This window comes from Tenrec ecaudatus, chromosome 6 (genome assembly GCF_050624435.1).
Source record: "Tenrec ecaudatus isolate mTenEca1 chromosome 6, mTenEca1.hap1, whole genome shotgun sequence".
Taxonomy (NCBI): domain Eukaryota; kingdom Metazoa; phylum Chordata; class Mammalia; order Afrosoricida; family Tenrecidae; genus Tenrec; species Tenrec ecaudatus.
Window position 1 is genome coordinate 20,355,511 of NC_134535.1, and position 10,606 is coordinate 20,366,116.

The following is a 10,606-nucleotide window of genomic DNA, read 5'->3' on the forward strand; positions in this document are numbered from 1 at the left end:
CTGAGGACACATGGCTACGTCTGAGCATGCAGTTAAGTGTCTGCTTGTGTGAGCTTTTGTACACAGATTCATGTAGCCTCATTTGTCGTATCTCCTTTATAGCTTGGAAGAGGCTCAGAGAAAAGGGGCACATCTGGTTTGTTCTGCCTCTCCCTGTGGTGTTCAGCAGACCATGCTCCGTCAGTGTTGGAAACTACCTCTCATCAACTGCTGAGTGAAGGAGACAGAAAACCAGGTGCGAGTCCCAATTTGACAATATGCTAGCCCAGTGACCAGGGTCAGGCCATCCAATCTCCTTGAGGCGTCTTCTCATTTTTGCACTGACGGCAAAAATCAATTTCCTGTTATTCTCTGTTGCTATCTTGTTCTTAGTCACCATTGAGTTAGTCCCAGCCCCTGGTGAACCCGTGGAGAGTGGGACTAAATACTGTCTAGTCCATGGGGTCTCTACTCGGTCCTCTCTCAAATCAAGAGCACTTTGTTCTAATAGCCTGGCACTCTGTGATACTCACCTTTCCAAGAGGATCACTGAAGTCAAAATGGGTACATAAGCAAATGTGGTGAAGAACGCTGGTGGTGCCTGACTATTACAAGATATTGCATCTGGGTTCTTAAAGGTTTGAAGTTAAACAAGTGGCCATATAGCAGGGAAGCAACAAAGCTCACATGGAAGAAGCACTCCAACCCGTGTGACTATGAGGTGTTGATGGGAGCAGGTATCAGGCACCAGAAGACCCAAAACAAGCAACCATTTTGTTGAGAATGAGGAGGGTCGGAATGGAGACCCAAAGCCCATCTGTAGACAATTGGACATCCCCTCACAGAAGGGTCACGAGGAAGGGGTGACCCAGCCAGGGTGCAGTATAGCACCGACAAAACACACAACATTCCTCTAGTTCTTTAATGCTTCCCCACCCACTATGTCCCACTATCATGACCCCAATTCAATCTTACAAATCTGGCTAGACCGAAGCATGTACACTGGTGCAGATAAATGCTGTCCACACACAGAATCCAGGACAGATAAATCCCTCAGGACCAACAATGAGAATAGCGATACCATGAGGGTAGGGGGAAGGTAGGGGGAGAAAGGAGGAACCAATCACAATGATCGACATACAACCCCACTCTCCCCAGGGGCACAACCAACAGAAAGATGGGTGAAGGAAAACAGTGGACAGTGTAAAATATGAAAATAATAATAATGTATAATTTATCAAGGGGTCACGAGGGTGGGAGTGTGGGGGAGGGAGGGGGCAAGAGAGGAGCAGATACCAATGGCTCTAGTAGAAAGAAACTGTTTTAGAAATGATGATGGCAACATATGTACAAATATGCTCGATACAATTAATGTATGGATTGTTATAAGCGCTATAAGAGCCCCCAATGAAATGATTTATTAAAATTTTTAAATAAATAAATAAAATACTGTCCATCGTGGACCGGCCCTGTGATTGTGTGCATACACGTATTGGGCCCTGGTGATCCAGAAAGTTTTCATTGGTTTAATTTTGGAATAAGGTCTCCAGGCCTTTCTTCTGAGTTTGTTTTAGTCCGGAAGCTCTGCTGAAACCTGTTCCTCCTCCTAGCACTGTGTCAGCTTCCACCGCTACACAGGTGGTAGCTGTGTGTGTGTGTGTGTGTGTGTGTGTGTGTGTGTGTATGGTGTTTGGGCCCAGAATCAAACCCTGGGAGACAAGAAATCTACCATGAAACCAACCCCGCCTCTTTACGCCATCGGGTTGTTGCAATGTTATAAACACTGAAGCGGTTTATAAACACACTTGCAGACGTGTCACATGGGGATCGGGTCACATTGGTGTGGCAGAAAAGCGGCATGGAAACCGGAGATGGACCCATCACCCCTGGCTCTGCTGATGCGTTAGCCTTGTACCCCCATGTACGGCATCTCACGCTGATGCCTTTGGGGCGACATCTCAGCTAGGCGACCAGAGAACCCAGGCCCTGCCTTCCTCTCCGGAGCAAGGCTCTGCACACGTGAGGAGCCAGGCCTGCGGACACCAGCTGGGAGGAAATGTCTTATCAGAGCCTGAGAACGGCTCCAGCTCTTCCTCTCTCAGCAGTGTTCCTCTGAAGTTTCCTTCCCCATCTGTCCCTACCACAGAGACACTTGTTCACACTCGGCCTGCTTCCTGCCTGGTTCCCTGCCACCTCCTACTGCCTGCCTCTGTCTCTGGCCTCCTGGCCCCACCTCAGGATCAGCAGGGGCAGGGTGTGCCTGGCTCAGCTGCAGGCCAGCGCAGTGGCCCAGGACTTGGGCTACCACCTGTCCTTGCTGTTGGGGGTTAGGGGGCGACCTCATTTAAAATCTGCCTCCCGTGCCCCACTGTTGTTTCCTTTCCTCCCCGATCTTGGATACCTCCCACGCCTTGGCTTCTTAAAACTGCCTGTGACTTCTTTTCCTCCTGTTCGGTTCCCCACCCCCCACCCCCACTTGGGTGATTTTAACATAAATCAATTTCTCTGTCCCTGTACTCTACAAGCCACGGAGAGCCAAAGCCCCAGCACAGAAAGTTGATTTTGAAATGTTGTCAGAAAGCCTTAATGCAAAAACAATAACAACAACAAAGATGGGGGTGGGGTGGGGGTGGGGGGAGACTCCTAGCTTGCAAACCTCACCAGGAGAACCCCAGCCTTCAGGCGCGCACCCCTAGTATTAAATGTTTTGATCTCTCGACAGAAAGCTTTGCTCCCAGGTTTGCTTCTCTTACAGCTGCCCTGACATTCCTCTCCCTGCGCCATCTGGTCTCCTCCTTTGCCTTGGCCAAGCGCAGCTTGACAACTTCCCCCCCCAACACCCCCCAACGCCCCACCTTCACTGAACCGGCACAAAGGGAAGGCCGGGGAGACCTGCAGGAGTCTGATACCGACTCTGGCTCCCAGTCGGTGCGACTGAAGGTGAACTGCACCGTCGGTGATAGACGAGGGAATTGCCGCAAAGCCGCACACGTGCATGCAGCACACGCATGGCCAGGAAGAAATGGACTGGCAGGATGGAGGTGCGTGCTTGTAGATGAACTGACGGCGCAGTTCAACCACACTGTGCCTCGCTTGCCGTCCTGGCCATCCAAATTTGCCTGGTTTCTCACTGTTCGCAAACTGCTTCCACGAGTGGGTGGGCATGCATCAGAGTCACATAGTCATTTCTCTGGGACTTTCAGATCAGGTGCTTCAATTCATCCTCTCCCCGGTGTTAGGAGAGGGTCAAAGTAGGAATTTATCCAACCAATCATGAGTTGATGTAGGCCCTGCCGTATGGGTGTGTATAATTGACATTGCACAGGGCGGGGGTGGGGATGTGTGAATAAAAGTCCTCGATCATCTTGGGCTTAGGATTTCACAGGACGAGAAACAGTAAAGTAAATAAGAACAAATATAGACCATGCAAGAGGGACCAAGTCAGGATCTCAATATTCTCCGCCATTCAGTGGATTCTGACTCAGGGAAAGCCTCTGGGACGGAGCAAATCTGCCCCTGCGGGTTACTGAGGCTGCCACTCAGAAAGCCTTCTCCTTCTCTCTCAGCTTTGGCTGGTGGATTCGAACTAGTGACTTTGTGATTAGCAGCCCAATGAGTAACCCACCACACTCCCCAAGGTCAGAATAAAAGCAGCAAACAAAATTAAAGCAAGACCAAGAAAGCAGCAGGCTCCCTGGCAGGGCCGCTGTGCAGTGTGTGCTCCGACCTGAGAGTGTTTCAAAACCACCTGCAACTCCACGGGAGAAAAGACCCCCGATTTGCCCCCGTCTAGACGACGGCCTGGGAACCCCTGTGGGCAACCCCGCTCTGGCCTGTGGGGCCTCTGAGCTGAAAGAAATAGGATCAGCACACAAGGGCTTCAAAGAAGGCCCTGTGCTTCCGTGACAGGATTCTCACCATCCCAGATGGAAACCCGGGCTTGGTTCCCAGCTACAGAACCCCCCACACTCACCACCCGCCCCTCCATGGTGACGTGCATGTTGTCATGATGTTAAATAGGCTTCAGCAAAGCTTCCCGACTAAGACAGACTTGAAACGCAGAGGTAACAGATGGAGCGCTGCCGCTTCTGGCCACGAAGAGGAGAAGATGGCCACTCAAGACGGGAGAAGAAGGGTAAGTCGAAAGAAGCTTGATTCCCCAAGGACTTTATGAAGCACATTTGCTGCCTCCACATATGTATCTTGTCGTTGCTTGGGGCAACTGAGCTTATTCCGAACGGGTGCCATTTTTTTCTGGCGGCTCTGCAGATTGAGTAGGTAAAGCGGGTATCATTTCTATTTCATGAATCAGAACACCGAGTCTTAGAGACGGAAGCACATGAAAGTGTGTTTAAAAGCATTGGCTTGGAAATCAGCAAATGGCTGCGTTTAATCCTGCTGCCAATACTTTCTAACCTTGTGGTCTTGGGCAAGTTCGGTAGGCTTTCTCAGCCTTGATTTCCTCATCGGAAAGATGAAATGACAGCGGCACCCACCTCGGAGCACGGATGGAAGTATTCAGCTGAAGGGACTGCAGAGGCTTAACCCAGGGCCTGGCACAGACCTGGAAGGCTGCCCTCTGAACTCCCTGTTCCAACTCCTCACCTCTAGCTTTCTTCACCTCCTGTCTAGGCTCAGGAAATGGCAATCATTCCAAGGTTAGTGTGAAATCACGCACCGATGAAGGCAAGAAGAGAGAGAGGGAGAAAAGGAGGGAGGGAGGACAGGAAATACCAGAGAGAGAAGTCTTAGGACATGAATAGATGTGGTGGACTTTCAAATCCACCAGAGACTCTCAGTTCGCTGGAGGAAAATGTCCACAGAAAATGACAAGAGATCGAAGGGAAGAAGGCCAGGAGCTCATCCTTAGCTTGCCCTCTAGGAATATTTTCAAGGTGCCAGCCATGGCCTATCCCACCCTCTTCCTTTCTATTCCCTCCTCCAGTGCCTCTTTTTTCTTTTCTTCTAAAATAAACCTGGAGTAGTGAACAACATGGCAAACCATTGCGATCTCAGTGGCCGGGCATTTCACTGGTCTGGCAGGCTGTTGGGAAACTGCGTAGAGAGGTATTCTTATCTGAGTACTGGATTTGGGAATGCAAAGCAGCACATACATGTTTTCTTTTGGGTAGCAGATTCTTTCCCTAATTATGTTTTGCTCAGACTAATATGGAAATGAATTGGCTTCCTCTAATAACAAGAAGTGTAATAATAACAGGAAATGGCCCCAAATCACACAATAATAAAAATAGAGCTGCCAGAGGGTGGGGAAGCAGCCAGACTCTTGAGAACATTCCGAGCATACACTTTTTCCATCCCATCCCATCTCTTCCCATCCCATCCATCCATTCACTCATTCAGAAAACATGGAATGTGTACTATGTTTAACATGGAATGCCTACTATGTTTCTAACTAGTGAGATTAATGAAGATTCTGAAAGTTTCAGCTTTTCTCCATCTAGTAGACAGTTGTGAAACACCAAATGCCAAGAATTAAAATAAGATGTGCATGCCAGTTACCATATAAAGGCTGGTCTCAAGGGCTTAAGTGGAGAGCAAAAGCTTTGAAAATAATTAGGGCAAAGAATGTACGGATGTGCTTTATACAATTGATGTATGCCTATGTATGGATTGTGATAAGAGTTGTATGAGCCCCTAAAAAAATGTTAAAAAAAAAAAAAAGACTGGGCTCTATTTGTCCTAAAAAAAAACAACTTTTTTTTAATCAAAAGATCATTTTATTGCAGGCTCTTACAGTTCTTATAATAATCCATACATTAGTTGTATTAAGCATATTTGTATATATGTTGCCATCATTATTTTCTAAATAGTTACTTTCTATTGAGCCCTTGCTATCAGCTCCTCTTTATTCCCTCCCTCCTCCCTCCTCCACTCTCCCAACCTCATGACCCCTTGATAAGTTATACATTATTATTATTTTCATATCTTACACCAACCACTATCTCCATTCCCCCACAGTTTCTGTTGTTTGTCCCCTTGGGGGTGGGGGGTGGAGTGTGGGTTGTGTGTCAATCATTGCCATCACATCCCCTCTTTTGTAGAAAGGGCAGAGTCAAAATGCAACACTTCCACTGTTTCTATCACACCAAGCTTGGGTGCCCTGGGGTTGAGTTCTGACTCATGGAAACTCCATGATAGGGAGTGGAGCCACTGGGCTGTAGTCCTGAAAGAAGCACATCCCCAGGGAAGTTTCTTAGTGAGCTCAAACATTGTTTGACCATGAACCATTCTGAGCCTGTTCCCACTGACTATGAACTGTGGTGTGGCTGCACTACAATGGGTTAACCAGCCTCCCCATAGGCACATGAAAGATTGAACAGTGAAAAAGGTAGGCGGAATCCTTGAAACTTTGGAGTGACCATGTTGGTAAACAACGTTGAATCCACCACACTATGTGAAAAAGTACAAAAATCAGAGTCCTTGCTACCCTGGAAGAATGAGCAAGTATATTTTCGTGATGAGAAAATAAAACAAAACATCTGTGTAATCTTTCTTGGCTTTTTTTTTTACCCATGCCATTTTCTGTCTTTGTAAAAAAAAAATCTTTCTAATAATTCCCTATGATTGTCCTGTGTCCTTCAAGAAATGCTTCAAGATTTTCCCTTAAAGGTCCCAGAACTTTCTGAACTGACCTCTCAGCCTTGAATTTAACTGACTCAGTTGATCCACTTGGAAGCTACTGCTTTGATTGGACTTTTTTTTTTAAGGAACCCTAATGAGAGTAAGAGAAGTGTTTGGCTGAGAGAATCTGTTTGTAGTCATCTGCTGATCGCAGACATGTTTTAACATATCTTGAGGAGGCATAAACGTGTGCATGGATTACAGAACCGTTGTAACAATACTTTTAATATACTTATCCTCAGAGGTGTTGTTTCATTGGGTGCCATGGAGTCGGTTCTGGCCCATGGCAACCCTACGCACAACAGAACACAATACTGCCCCCCCTGCACTGCGCCAGCCTCACCATTGTTCCTACACCTGAGTGTATGCATGCTGTCACCGTGTCATTCCATCTCATGGAGGGCATTCCTCTTTTTCGCTACCCTTCCACTTTACCGAGCATGATGCCCTTCTTGAGGAACTGGTCTCCCCTGCTGACATGTTCAAAGTACGTGAGGCTATGTTTATCATACAGGCAAATCTAGTAACAAGCCAAAGTCTTTGACAACGTCACCCTTGTCTCCATTTATCATGATGTTACCTTTTGGCCCCGTTGTGAGGATTTGGGTGTTCTTGACATTGAGTTGTAATCCAGACCAAAGGCGACAATCCTTGATCTTCATCAACAAGTGCTTCAAGTCCTCCTCACTTGCAGCAAGCAAGGTTGTGTCATCTGCATGTCACGGGTTGTTAGCAAGCCTCCATCCAATCTTGCTGCCACATTCTTCTTCATCTAATCCAGCTTCTCTGATCATTTGCCCAGCATACAGATTGAGGAAGCATGGTGAGAGGAGACAACCTTGACGCACACCTTTCCTGATTTTAGATCATGAAGTGTTCCTTTGTTCTGCTCACACACCTGCCTCTGGATCCACGGACAAGTTCTGAATGAGCACATTGAAGTGTTGTGGAATCCCATGCTCCTCCAGGTTATCTAGAGTTTATCATGGTCCACACAATCAAATGCTTTCTCACAGTTAATAAAACACAAGTGACCATCGTTTTGGTGTTCTCTGCATTAAGCCAAGATCCACCTCACATCAGCAATGATATCCCTCATTCTGAGATCTCTTCTGGATCCTCCTGAATCTTGCTTCAACCTGTTGGATGATCTTTAGCAAAATTTACATCCTCATTTGTAATGTATTGAGAAGGGAGTCCTGATGATGCCCTGGTTAAGTGCTTGGCTGTGAAGCACAAGGTCAGCATTTTGACCCCATCTAGGGTCCAAAAGAGAAAGCTGGTGAGTTTTTTAATGATCACTCCCTGTCATCAAGCCAATGCCAACTCACAGTGACCTTGTAAAGACTACAGACTTGGAAACTCTATGGGCCAGTGTGTTCGACTTGTTCACCAGAGAAACAAACTCAGAGACACTCATATGTGTATAAGAAAGAGTTTTATATCAAACAATAATTGTACATTAAGAAAACATCCCATCCCAGTTCAGATCAAGTCCATAAATGCGATATTAGCCCATATCTCTGATACCAATCTACAAAGTCCTCTTCAGTCTCATGAAACATATGCAATGACACTGAATACAGGAAGATCACAGACCAGTGGGTGGAAAGTCTTGTGGATCCAGTGGCAATCGAAGCATCTCAGTGCTGGCGTGGGTCTCCACATGGCAACTCCAGATCCAGGGCTCTGGCTCCATCAGCATAACTCCATTTGTCTTGTCAGCAAGGAGACAAAGCAGAGAGAGCATGTCTGGCCTCCAGTGAACCATTTATCTACATTGTGCCTCCGAATGAAGTCATCAAGCTGCAACCTTAGTGAGACTCCATCCCTTACTCAAGTTGACCGTAGATTATGTAACTGCCACAGCCCATCCTAATCTGTCCTACAAGGTATGACTTACATGACTCAAATATACACAATGACAACAGTGGAAGCAAGTGTATTGAAAGTATTTAAATAATTTGTCTGTGTTGCACAAAACTTGACCTTAAAAAACTTAGCTCAAAGCTTAAACTTGAAGAAACAGTAATGAATTTGTTGAATGTCAATGTCTTCAATGACGAAAATGGGGAGATGAGATATGGGCTCACCCAGCCAAAAAAACCCAAACCATGTTCACTGCCAGTAAATCGATGCTGACTCATAGAGACCTTATAAAAACCAAACTCATTGCCATAGAATCAATTTAGACTCATAGTGACTCTGTAACGCAGGATAGATCTGCCCCTGTAAGTTTCTGAGGCTGTAATTGTTTATGGGAGTAGAAAGCCCTTTCTTTCTCCCAAGGAGCAGCAGGTAGTACAGAACTGTTGGCCTTCCAGTGCAGAGAACGCAACACATAACTACCACAATGCAATTCTCTTAGAGACCTATAAAATAGAGTAAAACTGTACTTGCGGGGTTTTGAGACAGCAAACCTTTATAGGAACAGACAGCAGGCAGCCTCATCTTTCTCCCCTGGAGCAAATGGTGGGTTTCAACCACTGACCTTCGGGTTATCAGCACAATGCATCATTCATTACACCACCAGGGTTCCAGCAGGCTCAATCAAATCATTCTTGGTAATCAATGATGTGACCATCCTGCAAGTGCATTTTACACACGCACGCGTGAAAAAAGAGCAAAAGAAGAAAGTACGTAGCAGGTAAGTGCAATGATCACAGTACCCTAAAAAGATGCGCCTGCTATTGTATCCCCAAGGCCACACATTTTATGCAAACACTTTCGAAGTTCAAATGGAAATCGTTAGGCATCTACACATCAAAGTCAACTGTTCCCTTTACCTGCACCTGTTCTTGTGAGATACCACAGGTGGGAGCCCGGTCTGTGCCTAGCTGCCCTGTACACCCAGAAGGAGCCCTGCCCTTGCCTACGCCCTCCTCAAAGTTGTTCCCATGCTTGAGCCCGGGTCACGCCCACGGTGTCTGTCCTTCCCTCTGAGGGTTTTCCTCTCTTCGCTGCCCCTCAATTTTACTTTCTTATTTTCTGACACTCTTCTTAAAAACAAGCAAAAAGAAAGAAAGAAACCATAATAGTAGAATCAAAGTTTGGGTCTCAAAGAAATCAATCTGAATTTCAAAGATGATGTCTATCCCCCCTAAAGGGCATATTCCATTTCTCCTCTCACTCTCTCGTCAACACTTAATTAATTTAACTGATATGTAGTAAGCACTTACCATGTGCCAGTTCGTGGGAGTAAACTAGAGAACTCCCTACCATTCTGGATCTCAGTAACCCGAGCAGAGAATGAAAACAACAGGGAATTACCAAACATCACCCCCTACTGGCAGAGGACAGCTTCTGCTGGCACAGAGATGGGAACCCATTTTTATTTTTGTTTTTCCTTAAGAGCCAGAGAAACTCATTGCTGTTGAGTCGATTCTAACTTGTGGGAATCCCATAGGATGGGGTGGAATTGCCCCTGTGGGTTTCTGAGACTGACAGTCTTTAGTGGAGGCTTTTATTTCCCCCTTAATCAAAAGATCATTTTAATCGGAGGCTCTTACAGATCTTCCAACAATCCATACATCAATTGTGCCAAGCATATTTGTACATATTCAGCATCATTATTTTCTAAACATTTATTTTCTATCTGAGCCCTTGGTAGCAACTCCTCTTTCCCCCCTCCACCTCCCCTCCCCCCTCATAACTCCTTGATAAATTATAAAATATTTTTATTTTCATATCTTACGCTGACCGCTGTCTCCCTTCCCCTAAGGTCAGAGCGACTGGTGGGTTTCTACTGCGGACCTCATGCTGAGCCACCCACCATGGGAGAGAGCAAACTTCTTCCGCTTCATGGTCTCTTTGCACTGTCAGCCCTGGTCAATGACACAACACATCAACCATGAGTGCAGCCGGGGGGTAATCAAACCATATTCAGTCCAGGTGGGTACCTCGTATGAAGCCCATCTGAAACACCACACCGAAAGATCTCCACTCTTTTAAGCCAGAATGGGACAGGCAGTGACTACATCCACTG

At 46.4% G+C, this 10,606-nt stretch overlaps 1 long non-coding RNA gene across 1 annotated transcript; it reads right to left on the minus strand.

The window, feature by feature from the left end:
• Nucleotides 1-8,051: 8,051 nt before the first annotated feature.
• LOC142450739 (uncharacterized) lies at nucleotides 8,052-10,147 on the minus strand. Its single transcript, XR_012784957.1, has 3 exons — nucleotides 9,801-10,147; nucleotides 9,113-9,206; nucleotides 8,052-8,338 (listed from the first exon to the last, which is right to left on the minus strand). It is a non-coding gene; the product is annotated as an uncharacterized LOC142450739 (long non-coding RNA).
• Nucleotides 10,148-10,606: the final 459 nt, after the last annotated feature.